This window comes from Protopterus annectens, chromosome 12.part0 (genome assembly GCF_019279795.1).
Source record: "Protopterus annectens isolate FY-2018-M chromosome 12.part0, PAN1.0, whole genome shotgun sequence".
Taxonomy (NCBI): domain Eukaryota; kingdom Metazoa; phylum Chordata; order Ceratodontiformes; family Protopteridae; genus Protopterus; species Protopterus annectens.
The window spans coordinates 956,981,786-957,006,201 of NC_056746.1; the positions used below are offsets into that span (position 1 = coordinate 956,981,786).

The 24,416-nt window shown below is 44.7% G+C and overlaps 1 protein-coding gene across 1 annotated transcript in view; it reads right to left on the bottom strand.

Annotated features, from left to right (window-relative positions):
- The window catches only part of SYCP2 (synaptonemal complex protein 2), a 2,578,701-nt gene that overhangs the window by 37,726 nt on the left and 2,516,559 nt on the right, over positions 1 to 24,416 (bottom strand). The gene's annotated exons all lie outside the window — the stretch shown is intronic.

Sequence of the window (24,416 nt, forward strand, 5' to 3'; positions counted from 1 at the left end):
AGCATTGGCTGCTAGACCTCTCGAGCTCCAATGGAGCTGAGGATATTGGAGCAATGATGGGATCCGAAGATCCTGTAATAGGTCTCGATTCCAAGGGTGCCACCAATATCATCTCCGGACATTCTGGCTCCGAGGTCGAAGGCCAGATCGGAGAAGAAATTGAAGTAGAATGGGAGGATGTGCATGGGTACCGGAACCAAAGAACAAGGGGGGGAGGGGAGCCCCCCCCACTTTTGCAAGATCATTCAACCTCCCAACTGTCCCAAATTACTTCTCATTTTCATGCTTTAGCTGATGTCATCACATGCACGATTACATCAGCTCGACAGGGCTACCAGCCTATCAGAGTTGAGTTCGCAGTGCACATATTTCTGGGTTTCAAATGCTTTTGCGAGTGGGAATGGGTGGTTTTATTTAGCTGCTGCTGCATATTTACTCAGAAGCTGCCTGCTGCCTGGGTGAAAGCTGCTACTTATTTACCCGGAGGACTGAGGATGGAGTCCGGACTGACTGATTTACTGGGAGACGTACCACAGAGAAGCTTTTACCCGGAGGACTGCGGATGGAGTCTGGACTGGCTGATTTACTGGGAGACATAACACAGAGTGAGTAAGCTGCTGGGAGAACTGTGTGTGTGTGTGTGTGTGTGTGTGTGTGTGTGTGTGTGTGTGTGTGTGTGTGTGTGTGTGTGTGTAAATGCCCCTAACAAGATACATCTGGTGGCTACAGGTACTCAGGCTCAAATCCTGTACCTTGGGTACAGGTAAAAAGAGCCTAAAGTCCCTAGCCACCTTCACTTGTGAATTTATACCTCATATTTTTGTTCTGTTCCTCTGGTTTTCAGGAGTGGTAAAACAAAACCTTTTATTCTAGCAATTTTCTAAGGTTATAAAATCAGTATTTGAAATGTGTCCCTATTTTGGGGCTATATTCCCCTATTATTGGCTTTGTTCTGTATTTTTGTGCTAAGAGGTTGAGAGCTATGGCGAGAAGCGAGAACTGAATTCACTAAATTATATGACAGCCATTTAAGTTTGTCTTCCTGTCTTTCAAGAAACTGCTGGTTTAGTTTAGTGGTATGTTGCTCTGACTATATTGCTCTGGGTTCAAGACTTGGCAATGAAATGCATGGTGTAACACAACATTTTATGCAAGCAACTTTCCAAAATTATACAAGCAATGTTTAAAATGTGTCCCTGGTTTTTGGCCTTTTGCCCCCACCCCCAATTGAAAATAAGTTCAAGAAGCTGTGCAACATGCCTATGGCTTACACTACTGTGATTATGTATTTATATATTGTGTGTAGAAGTAGACTGTTATCATGGAAATGTTCTGAATAGAGCAGTTTTGTCATTATTGGTGCATGTATTTTGCTTCATTACCTACTGTAAAAATGTTCAAACAATAAATTTAAAATGCACTCTAACTTAAGTCTAACAATTGTGCTGTATTATACAAGGAATATAATTTAATACAATCAGGAAGGTGAATCAAGGAATGCATACATGTATGCATGGCCCTAAAAATGTGTTTGAAAACAGCCCAGAGGAAAGTGTGAAAGGCTCAAAATCATGGGCAAATTTTAAGCTTTACTCTTGTTACCAAAGCAATGGATGAAGGTAAAACAGTTCACACCACATTACCTTGACATGGCCAAGCCTTTTGACACAATCCCCTACTCAGGTGTAGTACAAAATATGAATAATGTAGGCACAAACACATCACCAGCTGCATTGCCAACTTGTCTCACAGGATGCAGGAGATCAAAACAGGGGAAGAGACCAGTCACCAAAGGAGTCCCCCAGGGTTCGGTGCTGAGACTTTTTCTGTTTGGCATATACATCTCAAAAGTAAAAGGAAATACCAAAGGGCTTTGTCCAGCTAAGTTTGAGATGACTGCAAGCTAGGAGAAGTTATTGAATCCCCAAATGACTTAACCATCATGCAGGAAGGTTTGACCCAAATAATAACTGGTGTCAAAATCATGACAATGCCATCTGAAAACTGATCCAATTGTTTGGCATTTGGGAACTTGTGCGTACAGTGGCCTAACTTTTGACCAACATGCCCAGAGCCATAAGAAAGCCTTTCTATATGGCTTATAAATAAATTGATTGTGACTAGATCTAGAGATGTTGTTGTCCCCCTTTACAAAGCCCTCTTTATGTTAATCATTTTGTATAATGCCCACTTTGGCATGTATCTGCGCAGCCCCATGCAACTTTGGAATACCTTCAGAGATACCTTACTAAAAGGATAAAAGTCCTAAACAAGGGGTCTTGCATGGACCACCTCAAAGATTTATTATTATACTCAGTATCCTACAGAGTGCTTAGAGGTGACATGTCTGGCATACAAAGCATCCTTCGATATAATACAGCTGGACCTACTGAACATCAGCAAGTCAAATGGCATCAGAAATACTCAGTCCAGGTATCTAAACTGAATGTTGTGGAGAGATGGATATATATCACAGAGGCTACCACTGTTCCGGAACAGACTATCCATAAAAATAAAGCAAATCTCATCCATCCATATTCAAATGCAACTTGGATCTATGGATGGGTAATAGAAAATGTACTCCAGGATTTCCCCTCATGCCACTAATGGATAGATGCAGTTCCTAAATGCTGCATCCCTTACATGGCCCCCTCAAATTATCTATGGTATGATCACAGTTGTTCTCACTAAGGCTAATATACAATTATTAGCCATGGGGATAGCTAAGACCAATCAGAAAAATGTTAATTCAAGCATAAAAAGGGAATTGGCTAAGCTTAAAATGTCCTCCAAGTGAACCTATGTTGTGGTAGCAAATAGTTGTAAAAAATTACCCTTTTTAGTTTACTAAGTGCCCCTGTCACCCCCCCCCAGTCTTTAACAGCTTCCAGCGCCTATGAGGATGTGGCCGGATCCAATGCCCTCGGGGTTGAATCCGATAACAGCTTGGCCAGTGCCGGTGCCCTTAATAGTCTCTGTACCACTCGATCCACGTCATTGTTGGACAGGCTCCTGGAAGACGGAGTGGAGGGGGCTGGAGACTTGGAAGGCTGGAGTATAGGAGATCTAAGTGTAGGGGAGAACGGCTCCAATACAGGAGACCGGCACCGCAACTCGAACTTCACCAGCACTGAGACCAATGGTGTCGGAGCAGTAGATTTCTCAGATCCAACAGCCTTAGGATCCGGTGTGGAAATTTTTGTAATCTTTTTGGAAGGCTCCAATGGAGCCCTGAAAGAAGAAGATCTCTTCCCAGATTTGTCAGATCTAGAAGGAGGAGACTTGTCAGACTTTGATGAACCTGGACCATCTTCTCTTGCATTGCTTCCGAAAAGGAGATTTTAAAAGACCACTTAGGATTAATTTGTTTTTCCTCTCCAGAAGAGTCCTGTGATTGAAGGAATGACAAATTAAACATCTCAAGTCTTTCCTGGAGGTAGACAGCTCCTAGGCAATATACACAAATAGTGTGTCTATCAGTTAGGGACATTTTCTGTCCAAATCGCTCACATTTTTTGAAACCAGAGGTTTTAAATCTTTAGAGGGCATTCTGAACAAAGAAAAGAACAGGAAAAAAAGGCTAGAAATTTTTTTTATAACAACAACAGCAGCAACCACAACAGTAGCTAAACAATTTACTATAATTGTAAAAGAGGGGAAAAATGGGAGGGCACAGCCCTCTAACTTAAACAGGCTATGCCCGGAAGTGTGAAAGAAAGGGGGAAGCCCTCTAACTTAAACGGGCCAAGGGTAAAGCAGTTCTCTAACTTAAACAAACTAACTTTAACAATTTTACAGAAAAAAACAAAGGTAAGAAGAGCCCTCTAAGTAAAACAGGCTAGTAAAGATGTTAGATAGAAGCCGGGAGAGGGAAAATAAGGCCTAAAGGAAAACAACAGCCAACAGCAGAAAAAATCAGCAGAACAAAGTAGAAATAACAAACTACCACCAAACTTTTTATGTGAAGCAATAATAATTAAGAATAATTAAAAATAAGCAATTTTCAGTAATAGTAATAATAAAGGAGTATGCTTAGCCAGAGCCAGTAGGAGTATACTTTACCAGAGCCAGTAGAAAGCACCCGATCTTGTTTAGCGGCAAACACGATCTGGGGAGCTTTCCTTGTGCATACTGGGATAGGGTTTAGCCACGAGCTAGTGGAAGACCTTCAGCTTGTATATAAGGCCAAGTCAGATCCGAAGATTGGATCCGAACCCACCCAGGTAAGAATGAAGGCGTGATAGGACAACAACACATCAATAGTTTTGCAGTCACTTTTTTTGCTACGAATAATCTGGCTGACTTGCAATTTTATTCTTTGAAGTCTTTCTGGGGGAAGAGACGCGATGCCGGTGTTTCTATTTAATACTGCTCCTATAAATTCTAAATGCTGTGTTGGCTCTAAATGTAATTTTTCATAGTTTACAGTGATCCCTAGTAAGGAGCAAGCTTGAAGAATGTAGTTTCTTGCCCACAACAGTAGGTGCCTGGTTGTTGCAATAACGAGCCCGTCATCTAAGTATGGAAACACTCGGAATCCTTGCAGTCTGAAATGAGCTGCTACCACTGCCATGCATTTGGTGAATATCCTAGGGGCTGTGTTGAGACCAAAGGGCAGGGCTCTGAAGTGATAGTGATTGTCTTCCAACCAGAAGTGCAGGAATCTTCTGGAGCACTTGCTTATTCTTATGTGATAATATGTGTCCTGAAGATCTACGGAGCACATCCGATCATCGTTTCCTGAGAATGGAAGTATAGACTGAACTGTAACCATCCATAATTTGGTTTGTTGAACTGACTTGTTCAACAAACTGAGATACAAAATCGGTCTCCAGTCCCCTGTTCTCTTTGTCACTAAAATTAATCTTGAGTAACCTCCAGATCCTATTTGGTCTGGTGAGACTGCGTGGATGACTCTTTTGTCAAGCAGTTTTTGAATTTATAAGACTGCTGCATCCCTGAGACTGGGTGGAATGTCTGGGATTCTTTTTGGTTGTCTGTGCTTTTTGAAAATGGAATATTGTAACCACTGGTTATAATCCTCTGCAACCAACTGTCCGTTGTTATATTTATCAAGGCAGATCGGTACAGGGATAATCATTCCCCCACTGCCTCCACAGAATATTTATCAAGGCAGATCGGTACAGGGATAATCATTCCCCCACTGCCTCCACAGAATGGCAATCAGGCCTCCATTCAGGAGCACTGATAGGAGTTACAAGGGAAAGAATCCCTGGAACACTGATTTTGCGGGCCACTTCTACCTCGTGCAGTGCACAGTGTCTTCCATTATAACTCCTCCCTGTGCCCCGGGGGAGTCATTGTCATGTGAGCCCTGGAAAGCTCCTTGGGACTATTTGAACTATAATATACCACTCCTCTGGTTCCTGGAGTGAGACTGTTGAGGAGTGGAAAAGTGTACACTCATGGCAGAAAGGGTCTTTCCATCCTTCTCACATCTGGCAAGAGTCTCCTTGACTTTGGGGACAAAAAGGGATGTTCCGTCAGACACAGCATTGACAAAAGAAGACTTGAGTGGCTCCACAAATTCACATAAGCACATCCAGGTTTGTTTTCTCATGTCTACACCAGAACCAGCTGCCCTAGTCATCCCTTCGGCTTTGTGCACAATGAGTCGCATGGATAAATTAGATATCAATTCAAGGGTTGCCAGCTGGGAGGATACTTTATCCTGCACCCCCTCAGCTAAGGCTCCTGGCACAGTATCTGACAGCTCCTTTATCAGATCCTGTTGGAGTCTTGTAAAATATGCCATGAAGTTCAAGGACCTGACCACAAAGTTCGATGATGCTTATATGCTCTTCCCGAATCTATCTATCATCTTAGACTCTTTGTTATGAGGACGGATAGTAGGACTTTCATCAGCAAGTTCTCTTTTAGTGGCTGCTGCAACCACCATGGCATCTACTGGTATCCATTTAGCCCAGTGTTGGTGATCCTCAGGAGCTAACAAAATGAGGTCTGGTCTCTTGGGGATTGGCTCAATGAAATCAGGTATCTTCCAAGACAACTGTGCAATCAATTTACTTAGATCTTTGGCAGGGGAAGAGATCCAAGAGGTAGATGGTCGGTCATGGAAAGCCTACAAGTATACCATGTGCTCCAAGAAAGGCTGATGAAAAGTCTGGCCACCCCTCTGTTTCAGGATTTCTAATATGTCTCCGAATGAGACATCTTCTGGAGGTGACCTTGGGGAACATTCCCCTTCATCGAAATCAGTATCATCTGTGTAAGACTCTTCAGGGGAGTCCAAGTGCTTCTGCTTGCACTTCTTCTTCAGGGGTACCTCCTCACTGGGATGGGCCGGGGAGGTGTCTGAAGATGACATAACCACTGTGGTTGAATCCTGAGGTTTCTCTGCCCGCTGCCACAAGGCAGAGGCTGGAGGTAGCTCTGGATGAGGGGAAAGACAGGGATGTTGGTCCAATGACAGTGGTACCAACTGTGAGCCCACAGTGGGCAAGGTCCTCTCCATGGCCTGGAATGCAGGCCCCCCCCCATAAAAGAGTAGCATCCTGGAACCAAGGTACAGGCCACCCCCATAGAAGAGTAGCATCCCGTAACCAAGGTAGACTCCCTCAGAACTGTGGTCCTCTCCAACATCGAGGAAGCCACTCCTGAAGCTGAAGCTGGAGTCGAGCTCACATGTGCCGATGCCCCAAGGAGCATGGGCAGCTCCGACAACACTGGAGTGGAACCACACTCCCCGGAACTGACAGCAAAGCCTCAACTCTGAGAGAACCCAGGAACTGACAGCAAAGCCTCAACTCTGAGAGATCTCTGGATCTGACTGAATCGAAGAGCTCAGTGTAGTTACTGGTGCCAGAAATGAAGATCTGATCAGCACCGACACAGTCAAAATTGGGACTGTCAGAGCCAGAAACTCTGAAGGCTCAGTTAGAGTCAGAGGAGGAACAAAAACAGGAGAAGAAATAGGTAAGGTTCCAGAGCCAGGGTGACTAGGAACCGAGGAAATAGTTAATCCCCTTGATGACAGCAGCTGGTCCACCATCCTTAAAACATCAGATTTCATAAAGCTCCTGGTGGAATGGACCAAAGAGACTGACAGGGAAAAGAAAGGACTTTAAGGAGTTTAAAGAAATAACTTAACTCAAGTACTGACAGTCAAAAAACATGTCTGACACTAAAAGAGGCAAACGAGATCTGAGGTAAAGCTGAGCTTGAGAGTTTTTGGAAGGCATGGGCTGGAATGGCAGCTGAATCGGTTCCGAGATACTGAACCGAACCCACAGTCAAGGATTAAGTGAAGACTGACAATATCAGATCTAAAGTTATTGCGGATACCATGGACCCTAAGACATGCAAAACTTATCAGACTGGGGGAAAGGAATGCAAGATCACTTCATTTACCTGGGATCTTTGGGCTTCTACTTTTGTTGGAGGAACAGACACGGTCTGACTGAGCGTGTCTAGATGAGCCTCTGCGAAGTCCAGGTTCTGTGTAGAAGTGAGTTGTGACTTTTTGTAGTTGACTGAGAGGTCCAGATATTGACACAATTAGAGTAAGCAGTCCTTTGTCTAATGAGGTAAATGCCTGGTCAGAGCAGTTAAAGGCCAGTCATCTAGATAGTGCAACACTCCGAATGCTATCAGTCTTAGGTGAGCTGTTTCCACTGCCATGTATTTGGTGAACACCCAGGGGTCTATGGTGAGACCAAAGGGCAGGGCTCTGATATGATAATGACTTTCACTGAGCCAGAAACTCAGATATATTATGGAGTGCCTGTTCATTTTGATGCGATAGTATGCACCTGAAAATATGTCGATGACATCCAATTGTCCTTTCAGAACAGGGTCAAAATGTACTGAACCATGCTCATCAGGAACTTTGAATATTTCACATACTGGTTTAGTTTGCTGAGATCCAGGATGTGTCTCACGTCCCCTGTCTTTTTTGACATGAAAGAGAACCTTGAGTAGGTTCCAGATCTTATCATGTCTGGGGGGACTTTTTGCATGACTCTCTTCTAGCAGCTTTCTGATTTCCAGAGCTGCTGCCTCCCTCTGACTGGGTAGATCATTGGGGACTTTCTTCCTTTTTAATGGGGAGAATTTGAGAAAATAATATGTAATAACCTCCGGATATGATCCTCCTCACCTACATATCAGTTGTGATGGATGCCCAGGCTCCTAGGAGCAGAGACGAGTGCCCCCAGATTACCTCCAGAGAAAAGCGGTTGGGCAACCCTTTAGGAGTGCTGATAGAATTTATCTGAGAAGAAATCCCTAAAATCATGGTTCTGTTGGCCCCCTCTGCATAAGGATGGCATCTTCCGTTAGAGTGCCCCATCTGCCTCTGGGAGAACCATTTACTCTTGAGTCTTGGAAAGGGCCTTCGGACTTATGAAACCACATTTTCCTACCTCCTTCTTGATTCTGTGAATAGGGTATCTGAGAAGTAGACAAATGGTTCCCAGTAGCAGACAGGGTCTTTCCTTCTTGCTCACTTCTGGAGACAATTTCCTTCACCTTTGGGATTAACACAGAAGATCCATCAAAAGGAGCACTGATGAATGAAGACATGAAGGGCTCCACAAAATCACACAAGCACATCCAGGAATGTCTCCTCATGGCTATCCCTGAACCCTTGGAGGTGCTCTGCAGCATGGGAAATCAACCTCATGGGCACATTAGATATGGATGGAAGGATTGTCAGTTGAGATGAAACCTTAGAAACCACAGACATAGGCCCAGAAAGAGATTTGGAAAGCTCCATTGTCAACCTGGTAAAATGTACCAAATAATTCAACAACTGCAGGGCAAAGGTCACTGAGGCTTAAGCTCATTTTCCAAATTTGTCCAAACCCCTAGATTCCCTGTTGGCTAGGGGGGTGGACGGATGAGTTCTGCTCTGTGAGCTCCTTCTTGCTGGCTGCTGCCACAATAGTGGCATCTACTGGGAGCCCCTTGTTCCAGTGCACGCTGTCCTTTGGGGATGGAGCTCAACAAAGATGTAGCTGAGCCAGAACAGAAGGCCTCCACAAACACCGACTCCTCCTGGGAAGGGGGAGGGGTTGTACACCATCCACCTTTTTGCTTTAGAAGTTTCAATATTTCTCCAAAGGAGACATCATCAGGTGGAGATCTGTAGTACCCTTCCTCCTCATCAAAGTCAGTCTCCTTTTAATTTCTCCACATCTTTTGGGTTTCTAATACCATGATGGGAATGGGCCCCATTCTTAAGTCAAAGTGCGATTAAAGTTCATGAAATTAGTATTGTTTCACTCTTTGATGTTAGCCAAAAGTGCTCTTCGCAGCACCTGCAATATGTCCAGTAATGACTCCTTCTGCAATTCGTATGTTGTTACATGAATAGATAACATATCTAAATACAATTGTAAATTCTTTTTTATACGACCAGTTGCTCCTACTACTATTGGAACTGTCTGGGTATCTTTCTTCCACATGGCTCTCGTTCCTGCCTGCAGATCATGGTATTTTATGACTTTGTGTCTCTCTGTACGCAAGACACTATAGTCACTAGGTGTGGCGATTTCAATGATCAATGCTACTTTCGTCTTCTTTTCTTGGACCACTATATCCGTTTTTCTAACATCTATCTTTTGGACTGTTGGTATTGGGTGATCCCATGTGATGTAATCCTCATAATTTTCTATGATTCTCTGTGGCTCATGTTTCCATTGCTTTTCAGCCACTTCGATACCATAATGTTTTTACAATCTCCAGTGTTACAATCTCGCCACATTATTATGCCTTTCTGTATACAGTCCCTCTGCCATAAGAGAGTCCCAACCAGCAATAAGGTGTGTGACTGTTTCCAATTCGGTTCCACAAAACCTACATATATCTGTTTCTCCCACATATTCAATAGACTTAGTAAACCAACATGTATGTAGCCCACTATCTTGGGCTCCCAATATTAACCTTTCATTTCTTGATGTAAATTCACCTCTCCTTAACCATTCCTGCGTTCATTCTTGATCAACATGAGGCTCTTCCAGAGGCTTTCTATAACTGCAACAATATTTATGCTTTTTCCACATTTCTTGCCTTCTCATCTGATCCTTCACCTTATATTCTTTCTTTAGTTTTTTAGCACATTCAGTTGCTGCCTGATTTTTATCCACTTCTGGTTTGATTTCCATTCCTGCTTGACGTCGATATGCTTCTGCTAAATTAAGCAGAGATGTCATCTTAGATTTATTCTCCTCATGTTTCAAAACTTTCACCACATTTGGATCTTGTGAGGTCAGTAGATATGTGTGGAGTCCCATGATTGCAGATCTATACATGTAATCAATTTCAAGGAGGCCGATCCCTCCTTCAGAATGGGGAATATATAATCTTGGTATACACTGATTTTTATAAATCATTTGGTGAGCATGAAGCACCCTTCTTGTTTTAATATCCAATCTATCCAACACTTATTGGGGCCAGTCAATCACTCCAAAAATATAAGTTAAGACAGGAAGAGCAAATTGATTTATAGCTTAGATCTTATTCCTAGGTGTCAATACTGTTTTCAGGATTAATTTAAGTCTTCTAAAGTACTCCTTACTAAGCTTTATTCACAGTTGTTCATGTTTCATTGCTGATCCTTCATCAATTCCCAAGTATTTATACATCCCCTCTTGCTCAAGTTCTTTTATATCACATTCTTGCCCCAAACTGATGTTTTCCTGGTGTTGCAATTTTCCTTTTTTAAAGGTTGCTTTTTCACATTTCTCAAGACTAAATGACATTCCAATATCATCTGAAAACATTTTGACAACCTGTAGCTGTGCTTTCAATTCCTCGTCTGATGAGCTATACAAGTTTAAATCATCCACAAAGAGAAGATGAGAAGTCATTATATTTTGTTGTTTTCTAGGAGCCAAATTATAGCCATGACCTAAGCTGTTAAGTAAACAGCTTAATGGATTAATAGCAAGGCAAAATAGCAACAGTGACAGGGAGTCACCCTGGAAAATCCCCCTTTGGATTTTTATCTCTGGGATAATAATCTGTCCTTTATCATGGCTTAATTGCAAAGTGGCCTGCCAATGTTTCATGGTTACTGTAATGTAATTGATCAGTGTAGGATGTACCTTATATATTTTTAAGTACTCCTCAGTGAGAGATTTCTGAGGAGAATCCAAGTGTTGCCTTATATACGTCCTCTGTCTAAGGACCTCATCAGTGGGATAGTCTGATGAGGTATTAGAAGAGACAGGGGAGTTCCTAGGTACTGACTGGAGGCTTGTTCAGGCAGGCTGTCCCAGTGGGATGGAGGTGTGAGGCTCAAATCTCATACCTGATTGTGGAACAGAGATATCCAAGTGGGGCAAGGATGTCCCTTCTCTAGGTAGAGAGAAAGCCATCTACACAACCTCAAAGACAGGATCTCAGAGAAACAGAAGCTGACAACACTAGAGCTAAAGATCTCTGCACTGATGAGCCCTGAACTCCCCCCAATCCCCATCACAAGGAGGGAGTCAGACCTGAGCCATCCAGCACTGAAGCACCTAGGGGTAAGGCCAGTTCCGATAATTTCAGAGTCGACCCCAACACCCTTGAGCCGGCACTGATACTTCAGCTCCAAGAGTCCTCTTGCTCTGAAAGCATCAGAGTCAGGCAACTCAGGAACATGGTTGGAGTAGAAGAATAACCTGTCTTTGGCTCCGATAAGTACAACCTAAAGGATCTCAGATCCAAGGACTCCAAAATCCTGGGATGAATTGGATCAGTAAAGGGCATGCTCACAGGTCTGATGGGAGATGGAGCCGGGATTACCCCATCTGAATCTGAGCTCTGAAGAATTTACTCATCATCCTATGGACCTCTGCTTCAGACAAGCTCCTGGAGGACCTAAGATGGCAGCTGGTAGATGCTGGTCTGGAGTGTCTCCTTGGAGTTTCCTGGAGAAACGTGAGTGAAGCCCAGGAAAGATCAGCTCTGGTGAGAACTGTGGAGACTGGATCCAAAGTGACCTAAGCTTCACTGAAGTAGGATCCAGGGGTGTGGGATTCAACTTCTTTGAAATTTTCACAGGAGGCTTGGAGAATACAGCCAATGTCACACAACAGTCCAAAGACCTTTTCTTTGGATCCTTATCATTTGGGGCCAATTCTGGCTTCCCTTTTTCATACCTCTTGTAGGGGGGTTGAGCCATAGTAGTAGTAGAAGAAAAGAAAGAAGGAAGAAGCCCTTTTAGTACTAATTTATTTTTCTGGTCACTAAGACCCCTGGAATTGAACCCAGAACACACAGTACAATCAAATTCTAAATGGGCAGTGCCCAATCAATAGACACATTCCTTGTGGGCATCAGCACTGGAAATCTTATGCCCATAGAAAGAACATTTTTTTAAAACCAGTCAGTTTATCAGACATGTACGTAAAAGAAAGAAGAATAAGGTTTCAATCTTTTTTTTTTAAACGGCAGGACAGAAAGTACCAACAATCATACAAAGAAATACCCTCTAGAGGGTAGGAAAGAAACATTAAAGTAAAGGAAGCAAATGTACCACCAATGGTACTTGTGGAGTACCCGAAGAATAAAAGGGTAGGAAAATAACTGTCTGACTGACAGAACCTGAAAATTCAGGTGGAAGAGAGTGAAAGAAATGTATATATATATATATATATATATATATATATATATATATATATATAAAACTTAAAAGGAGAAAAACTGATGACTGTATATATTGAAAATTCACCCAAAAGCTTGAGAGAAGAGACACATGTCTGAGTGATATGGCAGCAAATAAGATCTGGAGGAATGTTAGGTTGATGGGGCATTATGGGTAAGGGAAGAGCTCAAGAGTTTGATCCGTGAATCTTATGAAAGTTGCTGAGCCAGATCTGAGGTCAACTCTGATACCCATTAGTTGACAAACAAATGAAAATGATATCAGATCCATCTTTTTACAAATATAGTAATACAAGAAAAGAAAAATGTACTACAGCTAATGCATCTGTGCACATGTTTGTGTTGTGTGTTAAATATAATGTAATATAATAAGAAGTTATGTCTTACCATAACGTTCCATGTTAGTTGTCTTCTTCTTGCCTTCTTTCTTGCTGGATGGGTTCGGAGCAGATTCTGGGCTCCGACTCAGCCTATACTATAGCTCGAGAGCTATTTTTACCGGCTCGAGGCAGCCCTATATCCCACAATACCATGCGCTAACTCCCCAGATCTCGTTTGGAAGCTAAGACATAGTATAAAAAGTAATATTATAATAATAATATTATAATCCTCTTTTATGAGTACAGATTACCTGCTAGTAACACTAAGGATACAAGGAAAGACGCAACATATTGTATCTCCAGAAATGGAAGGACTCAGAACCTCGAGTCTATCCAGGCTAGGGGGCAGGAGGGAGGGATGCAAGAAAGAAGGCGAGAAGAAGACAACTAACATGGAACGTTATGGTAAGACATAACTTCTTAATGTTAAGTTGTCATTCTCACCTTCATTCTTGCTGGATGGGACAGCGTCCCTAGCATCTTAGTCCTGGGTGGCTCAATGGAACAGACTCCTGAGTACAGTGGAACCAAAATCAGCTCTATTTCTGGAGGCTAAATCAAACTTGTAATGGGCAATAAAGGTATGTTTGGACGCCCATGTAGCTGCTGCACAAATGGCATCTAGTGGTAACCTTGCTTGAAACGCCGTTGAAGTTGCTAGTGCCCTGGTTGAATGAGCTTTAGGCCTACAGGGTAGTTGCCTGTGTCTCAACTCATAGACCAAGGTAATAATAGATGTCAGCCATCTGGAAAGAGTAACTTTCAATACCAGAAGCCCTTTCTTGCCTGCTGCATAAGAGAGGAAGAGCTGGTCTGACTTTCTGAATTGTTTTGTCCTGTCTAGGTAATACCGTAATTGGCGATAAACATCTAATGAATGTAATTTTTGTTCAGCCCTGTTGGTATAGTCTGGGAAAAAGACGGGCAAATCAATGGAGTGGTTTAGATTTGCTTCCGATAACACTTTTGGTAGGAAGGAAGGGTTTGTTCTGAGAGTTACCCTATCTTTATGAAAAACCAAATAAGGAGGACGGACAGACAAGTCTTGAAGTTCCGGTACCCTTCTGGCAGATGTTATAGCTACTAAAAACAACGTTTTCCAAGAAAGAAGTTTGAGGGAGCAAGAAGCTGCCGGTTCAAAAGGGGGTAGAATTAGTGAGGTTAGAACTAAATTCAAATCCCATTGTGGGGGTGGATCTTTGACTGGAGGTCTGAGCAACAAGATGCCCTTGAGAAAGGCTTTACAGAGTTTGTGGGACATAATATTTGCTTCTGAGAGTCCAACATGAAAATTAGCAATGGCCGCTAATTGTACCCTGATAGTAGCCGATGATGACCCCGAATGAAAATGCTCCGTCAGAAAGTCTAGAACCTCATGAATGGGTGCATGGAAAGGATCTAGTTTGTGCCCAGTGTGAAAAACGCTTCCATTTACTCGCATAAGTCTTCCTAGTATTGGACTTATGGGAAGCCAGAATGATATCACGAACAGGAGGAGAAATAAGGGGAAGCCTGGCTATGGCTGGAAGTGGAGCAACCAAGCTGTGAGGTTGATGGAATGCAGAGACTGATGCAGCTTGCCCGTGAGGTGGGTCAACAGATCCGGAAGGGGTTCCAGATGCCAAGGCTGTTCCAGTAGGTATTTGTGCAGGAACGGGAACCAAACTTGTCGAGGCCAAAACGGGGCAATGAGGATCATTTTGGATCTCAATGCAGTTGCTTTCTGAATTAGTTGCAGGATCAATGGAAAGGGAGGAAAGGCATAAAGAAGACCCCGGGGCCAAACGTGAACAAGAGTGTCTCTGAGGGGCGGCCTGGTAGAGGAAAAAGTGTGAAGAAGTCGAGGCACTTGCTGTTTTGCGGAGTTGCGAAAAGGTTGCAGCAAGGCTGGCCCCACTTCCGAAAAATTCCGTCTACTACCGCTTGATTTAGAGACCACTCGTGAGGCATGAGGATAGTTCTGCTCAATCTGTCTGTTATGACGTTGGACTTCCCAGGGATGTGCGTTGCTATCAGAAACCGTTGAGATGAAATCGCCCATTGCCAAAGTCTGAGTGCTTCTTGACAGAGGGGATAGGACCTTGTTCCGCCCTGCTTGTTTATGTACCACACCACAGACATATTGTCCGTTTGAATTGCTATAGTCCCCGTGGGAAGAGAGCTCTGAAGGGCCTGCAACGTCAAAAGCACTGCCCTCATCTCCAGGACATTTATGTGCAGGTGGCATTCTGACTGTTGCCAAGTGCCCTGGACTGTCCTGCCCTGATTATGCCCCCCCACCCGATCAGGGAGGTATCCGTTGTGACAGTGGCAACTGGAGTGGGGAGAACAAAGGGTCTGCCCTGAAAAAGCTGAGGGGAAACCATCCACCAGGAGAGATGTTTCTTGCAAGATGGTGTTATCAAAATGTTGTGGGTCATTGGCAGCTGTTGAAAGGACCACTGAGAAAACAGCATCCACTGAAGGAGTCTCATGTGGAAGCAGGCTAATGGAAGTAGAAGAATCGCCGCCACCATGAGGCCCAACACTTTCAATACTAGCTTGACTTGGACTCTGCTGGGCTGAAACAGAAGCTGAACTTTCCACCTTATGTCTGTCACTCTCTGAGGTGGTAATGTTGCAGACATTTCTGTGGTGTTTAATATGGCGCCTATAAAGTTTATATATTGACAAGGCAACAAGCAGGACTTTGCAAAATTTATAGAAATACCCAGGCTGTTGCAAAGTTGGATAGTGTAATCCCTGGCCATTATGAGATCCTGTTTGGTGGTAGTGGAAATGAGCCAGTCGTCTAAGTATGGAAACACCTGGAATCCTTTCTGTCTCAGGTGAGCCGTGACCACTGCCAAATATTTGATGAACACCCAGGGGGCTGTGGTGAGACCAAAGGGCAGGGCCCTGAATTGAAAATGACTGACTCCCAGCCGGAAGCGGAGAAACCTCCTGAAGGGCCTGTGTATTTTTATGTGGTAGTACGCGTCCTGGAGGTCTAATGAGCACATGCAGTTGTCTCTGCCCAAAAAGGGTAGAATGGACTGCAGTGTTACCATCCGAAGTTTTGTCTTTAGTACAGAGTTGTTTAACCTGCTGAGGTCCAAAATGGGTCTCCAATCTCCTGTCTTTTTTGGTACCAAAAAGAATCTGGAGTAGATTCCGGATCCTAGCTGATCTGCTGGGACTGCCTGGATGACTCTTTTGTTTAACAGCTTTTTTATTTCTAGCTGAGCCTGACCCCTTTGTGTGGGTGGTACGTCTGGTAGGGGTTTTGGCGGTTGTACCGGAGGGAAAGTGAAAAGGATTTTGTAACCCTCGGATATGATCTTCTGTACCCATGTGTCTTGGGAGATGGATTGCCAGGCTTCCGGGTACAGAGATAATCTTCCCCCGACTGCCTCCGAAGGCAGACAGTCGGGCAGCTTCTCAGGGATGCTGAAAGGGTTGGTCAGGGAAAGATTCCCTGGAACCCTGGTTCTGTGGACCCCCTCTGCCCCTGGGGCGGCGTCTGTTATTATTCCCCCCTCTGCCTCTAGGGGGAAATTCACCACGTGTGGCAGTCGTGACTCCCTGTGGTTTGCGGAACCACATTTTTCCACCCCTCTGTCCTTTAGGATAAGGTCTAGAAGGTGTGGAAAAATGGACTCCCACGGCAGAGAGAGTCTTACCATCTTGCTCGCATCTGGTGAGGGTATTCTTCACCTGAGGTCCTACCAATTCCAAACCGTTAAAGGAAGTGTTAGTGAAGGACGCCTTGAAGGGGTCAGCAAACTTACAGAGTCACATCCAAGCGTGACGTCTCAACGCAACACCTGTGCCAGCGGCCCTACTCGCTCCATCAGCTGCATAAGAGATAAGCCGCATGGAGGAGTTAACAATGGAGTTCAGGGTAGCCAGCTGAGAGTTTATTTTGTCCTTAAACCCCGCAGTAGAAGGATCCTGTACCGTTTCACCCAGCTCTTTGAGCAAGTCTCTCTGAAGGTGGGTGAAATGACATAAATAGTTCAGCGATCGCATAGAAAATGTCGCTGAAGCAAAGGTCCGCTTGCCGTACCTGTCCATGGTCCTGGACTCTTTGTTAGGAGGATGAACAGATACAGAAGGATCAGCTAATTCCTTCTTAGTGCCTGCTGCTACCACCATAGCATCAACTGAAACACCTTTGGTGAGAAAGGATTTGTCATCTGGTGCAGAAATAAATTTAGAAGGCCTCCTAGGGGTAGGTTCCATTGAATCAGGAGCTGCCCATGCCTTTCTAGCCACTACCTCCATTAGTGGGTCGAAAGGGGGGGACACCCAGGAGGTGGAAGGGTGAGATCCAAAGGCGTCAAGGTAAACCAACTCATCCTCGGAAGGTTTGAGAGTGGACCAATTTCCCCCTCTCTCTTAGGATCTCCAGGATGTCTGAAAAGGAGACATCCTCAGTGGGGGATCTGGGGGAACCCTCTGACTCATCCAAGTTGGTGTCCGACGTGACAGACTCGGGGGAGTCTATGTGCTTCCTCTTGCACTTTCTTTTCCTAGGGGGTTCCCCTGAAACTTCAGGGGAGCCCTCGGAAGAGGAGGAGACACCCAAAGTGGGTACCCTATGCTTTGGATCTCTGCTGTCAGGTATAGGAGGGTGGCCAGAGACCGTAACAGGCACTACAGAGGGAAGAGCTGCAGAACTTAACCTTGGAGTGGACACTGGGTCCAGCACACTCCTCATCACCTCGAAGGCTCCCCTATCAGACACCAAAGGTAGCCCCGGCTCCGAAGAGGCTGGAACCACCCTCAGAACCGACAGAGAAGGCTCTGAGAATGATGTCGGGGCTGAACTAACCAGAGCCGAAGCTCCGAGAGGGAGAACGGGGTCGGACAAGGGTCCGATGCCACTCGCCCCCTCGGAGCCGACAATGGAGTCCCGGCACCCAGACCTCTCCACAGACGGAACCAATAAAGAGGTCGGAGCCGACGACACCAGAGCCAAAGGAGGAGGTATCGGCTCCGACGTGGACAAGGTCACGGTTCCGATGAACTCCGGCTCCGAACTCGAGAGATGAGTCGGAGGAGGAATGGATAACTGTATCAAAGGAGCCACAGTCTGGTGAGATGGGCTCTGAAGCATTTGGGCCAGCGCCTGAGATTTTATGAGTCTACTGACCACCCTCTCGATGTCGTGGTCGGAGAGCCTGGAAGACCTCGATGAATGAGTCCTATGACTCCGCTCCGATAGGAGAGGGGACCTCGGAGCCGATCTGACAGACTCTAGCGAAGGGGACCTAGAGCGCTTGCACGCTGGGGTTGGCTCCGATGATGGTTTCGAAGTGGAACCCACTTTGCTCACCTCGGAGCCAGACGGAACCGAGGTCGGAGCCATCTCGACAACACCAGCCCTCGGCTCAGAAGCTGGAGCCAAGGGTTTGGCGGTTTTTGACGACTTGGACAGGGAGTCATCAGGCTTTAACAAGCCCCTTAGGATGAGCTTGTTATGCCTTTCCTGCAGGACTCTTGAACTAAATCCGTGACAAATGGAACAAGAGTCCTGCAGGTGTAAAGGCCTCAAGCAGTAGACACAAGAAGTGTGACCATCTGTCAGAGACATTTTCTGACAGCACGAGTCACACTTCTTGAATCCTGAGACTTTAGCGTCCTTGGACATAAGTCCTAAATACAGAAAAGCACAGTAACACAGTCAGCCCACACACTCACTCAACTTATACCCAGAAAGGAGTTAAGGGGACTGACTAAAAACACCCACACACACACACACACACACACACACACACTCTAAGGGGTGGGGGAAACTAGGTAGGCCCGATTATTAAAATTAACTAAAAGGAAGGGAAGAAAGTCTACAAACGGGTTGAAATAAATAAAACTATTGATAGGGACCTAAAGTAGGAAAACTATCTGGAAACTATCTTAAAAATAGTTATACTGAAAAAAATTCTCTTTTACTGACCTGAGCCAGTAAAAAAAGGCAACCTCGCAGCGAAGCGGCAAACGAGATCTGGGGAGTTAGCGCATGGTATTGTAGGATATAGGGCTGCCTCGAGCCGGTAAAAATAGCTCTTGAGCTATAGTATAGGCTGAGTCGGAGCCGAGGATCGGCTCCGAACCCATCCAGCAAGAATGAAGGCGAGAATGACAACTTAACATTATAATATAACAGCAAGTTGAAGATGTTTTTTACATTAATTCACATTCAGTGGATTCTGGCATGTTGACCACAAACAATACTGACAAAAAATGACAACAAAAATTAAAGTTATGTACCTACCATAACTATGCATCTGTGTTGTCCATTTTCATTTATCCTCAATGGATGGGTTATTGGTCCATCCTTGGATCTGACTCAGCCACATTTTACAGATTTTGGATCCAACTCTTGAGTTCTTCCCTCTATCCATAATGCCCTAGTCCACCCTAATACCTCAGCTAGAGGTTGCTGCCTTAAACATCTTAATATATTACAGCAAAGGAGAAGAGAAATAAAACCAGGGCTCAAACTTGGAACAACAGGTTCCAAAAGTACATCAGATCACTCCAAAAGATAACAGGGATGAGGAAGGAGGAAGGAAAGTTGAGTAAGAATGAAAATGGACAACACAGATGCATAGTTATGTTAAATGCATAACTTTAATATATGATGCTGTCATTAAATTCTTCCTCAGTTGATGGGAACATAACTTCTTCATCTGATGTTGTTAATCTTCATTCATTCCTTACTGATGGGACAGAATCCCTAGCTGTTTTATTTCCTGGGAGCCTCTATGGAAGGATATTCCTGAGCACCACTGAACCAAAGGAGGCTCTCCCCCTGGAGACCAAATCCAATTTGTAATGAGTGATAAAGGTATGAGGGCTAGCCCATATTGCTTCTGCACAAATGGCATCCATGGAAGCTTCTGCATGGAAGGCAACAGATGTTGCAATCGACCTGGTTGATTGCGGTTTGACCTTATTTGGTAGAAGAAGTTTGTTTTGTTGTTAGATAAAACAAATGGAATCTCTCGACCATTTAGAAAGAGTCATTTTGGAAACAAATTTTCCCAGTTTCAATCTTGAAAAGGATACGAATAATTGGTCAGATTTTTGTAGTGATTTAGTCTTGTTCAAGTAGAATCACAATCGTCTATGCACATCAAGTAAATGCAGGGAGTTTTCTCCTTTGTTAAAAAAAATTGGAAAAAAGGCTGGCAGATCAATTGTTTGATTAATGGTCAAATCTGAAATAACTTTGGGTAAGAAGGTGGGATTAGTCCAGAGTGAAACTCTGTCTTTCCGGAAAACCATGTAAGGATGTTTTATGCACAAGGCCTGTAACTCAGATATTCGTCTTGCTGAAGTAATAGCTACCAAGAATAAAATTTTCCAGGATAAAAATTGTATATTGTAAGTGGCAGCAGGTTTGAAAGGGGGATGAGTCAAGGATTGTAGACTAGTGTTAAATTCCAAGGTAAGATTGGCTCTTTGAAGGGTGGTCTAATGTGGTTGACACCTTTCAAACAGGTTTTACAGAGATGGTGAGAAATCATGGATGATTCCTGGAAACCACTATGGAATTCAGAAACAACAGCCAGGTGAACTTGAATAGTTGAAGCTGCTGCTCCTGAATGGAGGAGATTCAATAAATAGTCCAGTGCCAAATCAAGTGGAGCTGAACATGGATCTAGTCACTTCTCTTGACACCAAATTATGAATCTTTTCCACTTGCTGAGATAAAGTTTCCTGGTGGGTGGTTTATGAGAAGCCAGAAGAATGTTACGTACAGGGGAGGATAGGTTATTTTGCCTGGCAATTACTGGAAGTGGAGAAACCAAGCTGTCAGCTTGAGATTTGATATGTTTGGATGCATCACCCTTTGCGGGTGTGACAGCAATTCCGGAGTTGGATACAGATGCTATGGTTGGTGTACTAGGTGAGGCCAAAGGAAGGGAAACCAAATTTGTTGGGGCCAATAGGGTACAATGAGGATTACTTTGCTTCTCAACTGAAGAGCTTTCTTTAGAAATTGTGGGATCAGAGGAAGGGGCAGGAAAGCATAAAGAAGTCCCATGTGCCAATCATGTACCAGAGTGTCCCTCTGTGACTCCACCTCCGAAGGAATTAGGGCAAAGTAGCTGCTGCATTTGTGGTTTGTGGGGGATGCAAAAAGATTACAGCAAGGCTGGCCCCAGCAGCTGAAGATCTTTGCCACTAAGACAGGATTGAGGGACCACTTGTGAGGCAAGAGAATGCATCTGCTCAGTTTGTTTGCAATCACATTGGAATCCTCAGGAATATACATTGCTATCAGAAAGTGGTTGGAAGATATCACCCATTGCCAAATTCTCATGGCTTCCTGACACAATGGGTAGGACCTGGTTCCCACTTGTTTGTTGATATACCAGACTACGGACATGTTGTCCGACTGAATAGCAATTGTCCCTGATGGGAGGACAGACTGGAATGCTTGCAGTACTAGAAGCACTGCCCTTAGTTCTAGAACACTGATATGCACATTGGCCTCCATGAGGGACCAAGTGCCTTGGACTATCTTTCTCTGGAAGTGCCCCCCCACCTCATCAGGGAAGCATCCATGGCCAATATGGCCTTGGGCTGAGAGAATGACTCCATAAGTCTTTTCCCGGCTTCATCCACCAAAATAAGTCTTGTTTGCATCGATTTGTTATGCAAATCTGAGAGGATATAAGATGAGTCAAAGGAGTCCAGTGTGTTAGTAAGAGCCACTGTAGGAGCCTCATATGTAGTCTTGCTAGGGAAACTATAGTAATTGATACTGCCATTGATCCTAGTAGCTGAAGTACTGCCTAAGTTGAAACCTTGTTTTGAGAGAGTATCACCCAGAGTTGAGACCATAGTCTTTCTAACCTATGAAGTGGAAGGGAGACTAGGCAAGACTCAGTGTCGAAAGTTGCCACTATGAATTCCAAATTCTGACTAGGAGTCAACTTGCATTTTTCTATGTTTATTAAGATCCCTAAGGAATTTGCTAGCTTTAGGGTTTAATGTAAGGCCAGCAGCCAATCGTCTAAGTATGGAAACACTCGGAATCCTTGCAGTCTCAAGTGATCTGTTACCACTGCCATGAATTTGGTGAACACTCTGAGGGCCGTAGAGAGACCAAAGGGCAGCGCTCGGAATTGGTAGTGATTGGCTCCCAGCCAGAAGTGGAGGAATCTTCTGGAGTGTTTGTCCGTTTGTCCATTTTTATGTGATAATATGCATCCTGAAGATCTATCAAGCATATCTAATCATCTTTCTCCAGAAATAGAAAGATAGACTGAGCAATGACCATCCAGAATTTTATCTGCCTGACAAATTTATTTAGGATGCTGAGGACCAAGACTGGCCTCCAGTCCCCTGTCTTTTTTGGCACTAAAAAGAACCTTGAGTAAAACCCGGATTCTATCTGGTCTGGTGGGACTGTTTGGATGACTCTTTTTTTGAAGTAGCTTTCAGCTTTCGAATTTCTTGTGATGCTATGTCCCTCTGACTGGGTGGAACATCAGGGATTCACCTTTGTGGCTTCAGGTAAAGGTCAAAGGGGATGTGATAACCTCTGGTAATTATCGTCTGCACCCATGAATCTGTCTTTATGGATTGCCAGGCAAAGTGGTGCAGAGAAAACCATCTCTCAATTGCTTCCAGAGGTAAGCACTCTGGCCACTCTTCAGGAGCGCTGATAGGGCTGTCCAGAGAAAGAGTCTCTGGAACTCTGATTACATGGACCTCTGTAGGTGCGTCTGAGTTACCTCTTCTGCCGGGGGGGGGGGTAAACTCACCACATGTGTCATGGAAGGGACCCTAGGACTTTTTGTACCACATCTTTCCACTCCTCTGATTCTTAGAGTAGGATCATTGGGAGGGTGGAAAAATGTACGCTCATGGCAGAAAGGGTATTGCCATCCTTTTCACACCTGGCCAATGTGTCTTTCATTTTTGGGCCAAAAAGATAAGAAGCTTCCACTGGAGCATTGAGAGAGAAACACTTAAAAGGGTCTGCAAAATCACACAGGGGCATCCAGGTGTGACGTCTCATTACAACGCCTGCACCCACTGCTCTAGCCTCCCCTTCAGTAGTATGAGAGATCAACCGCATGGACAAGTTAGATATAGATGCCAGGGTGGCAAGCTGTGAGGCAACATTGTCGCGTACCTCATCAGATACTGCTCCTACTAAGGTTCCCGAGAGTTGCAAAATCAGGTCTCTCTGGAACCTGGTAAAGTGTGCCAAGTAATTCAAGGACCAGATAGCAAAGGTCGATGAAGAAAACGCCCACTTCCCTAACCTATCAATAGCCCAAGGCTCCCTGTTCAGAGGATGGACAGTATGGCTCTCCACGGCAAGCTCTTTCTTAGTGGCCTCCGCCACCACCATAGTGTCTACTGGTAGGCCTTTGGAGAAATGTGGACTGTCCTCCGGTGGAGAAAGAATTTTGTCTGGTCTCTGGGGGATAGGTTCAACAGTGTCAGGATTCCTCCACGTGTGATGCACGATGAGCTGCACAAGGTCATCTGCAGCCAGGGTCACCCAAGAATTAGATTGGAAAGCCTGCAGGAATACAGACTCCTCAGAGAAAGGGTTGGTGGGCTTCCAGTCTCCCCACTGCTTTAAAATTTCTCATATGTCTCCAAATGAGACGTCCTCAGGGGGCAATCGTGGGGACCCTTCCCCTTCATTGTAGTCTGTATCTTCGGTAAGGGATTCCTCTGGGGAATCCACGTGCTTCCTTTTACACAATCTCTCATGTGGTACCTCCACAGTGGGGACATCTGAAGAGGACTCTGAAGAGTGGGTACCTTGTGGAAGGGTATCTTGAGGTTCCCATGCTCAATGTCCTAGAGTAGTGGACTGTGTCAAATGCGGTTCACAGGTTAAGTAAATATGAGTCTCCGGTGGTGAAGGGACCAGCTGTGAGCCTGCAGAGGCAAGTGCCCTCTCTGTCACCTGGAAAGTGGGCCCATTTGAAGAGTGGTAAGAACTCAGAACTGAGAAAGACAACCTCGCAACCAGGGTCACACCCCGTTATGACGAGCCCACCCCCAGAAAAGGAGCCACAGGAGGACTTGGTACTGCCAAGACAACTGAAACCATAGTAGACAGCGCCAAAGAAAAAATAGGTGCCATGCTAGGGGTCATGGTGCCAACAGTCCAGTCATGATCCCAAGGATGGCTCAGCCCCAAGTGAGTCGAAGTCCATAGGGTAGGTTCCAGAGCCATGGTAAGGTCTACCAATGGAACCAAAGAAGCCAGTACCAGGATAGGCATTGGTGTCAATTGCTTTGATACTTCCAAGGAGGTTTAAGGAGGAATATATGTCAGAGACTGTGGAGAAAATTCCTTGGCTCCAGGTGGGAGGGAGGATTTGGAAGGAGTTGGAAATCCTCTGGCTGCCAACAGCTGATCCATGAATCTCA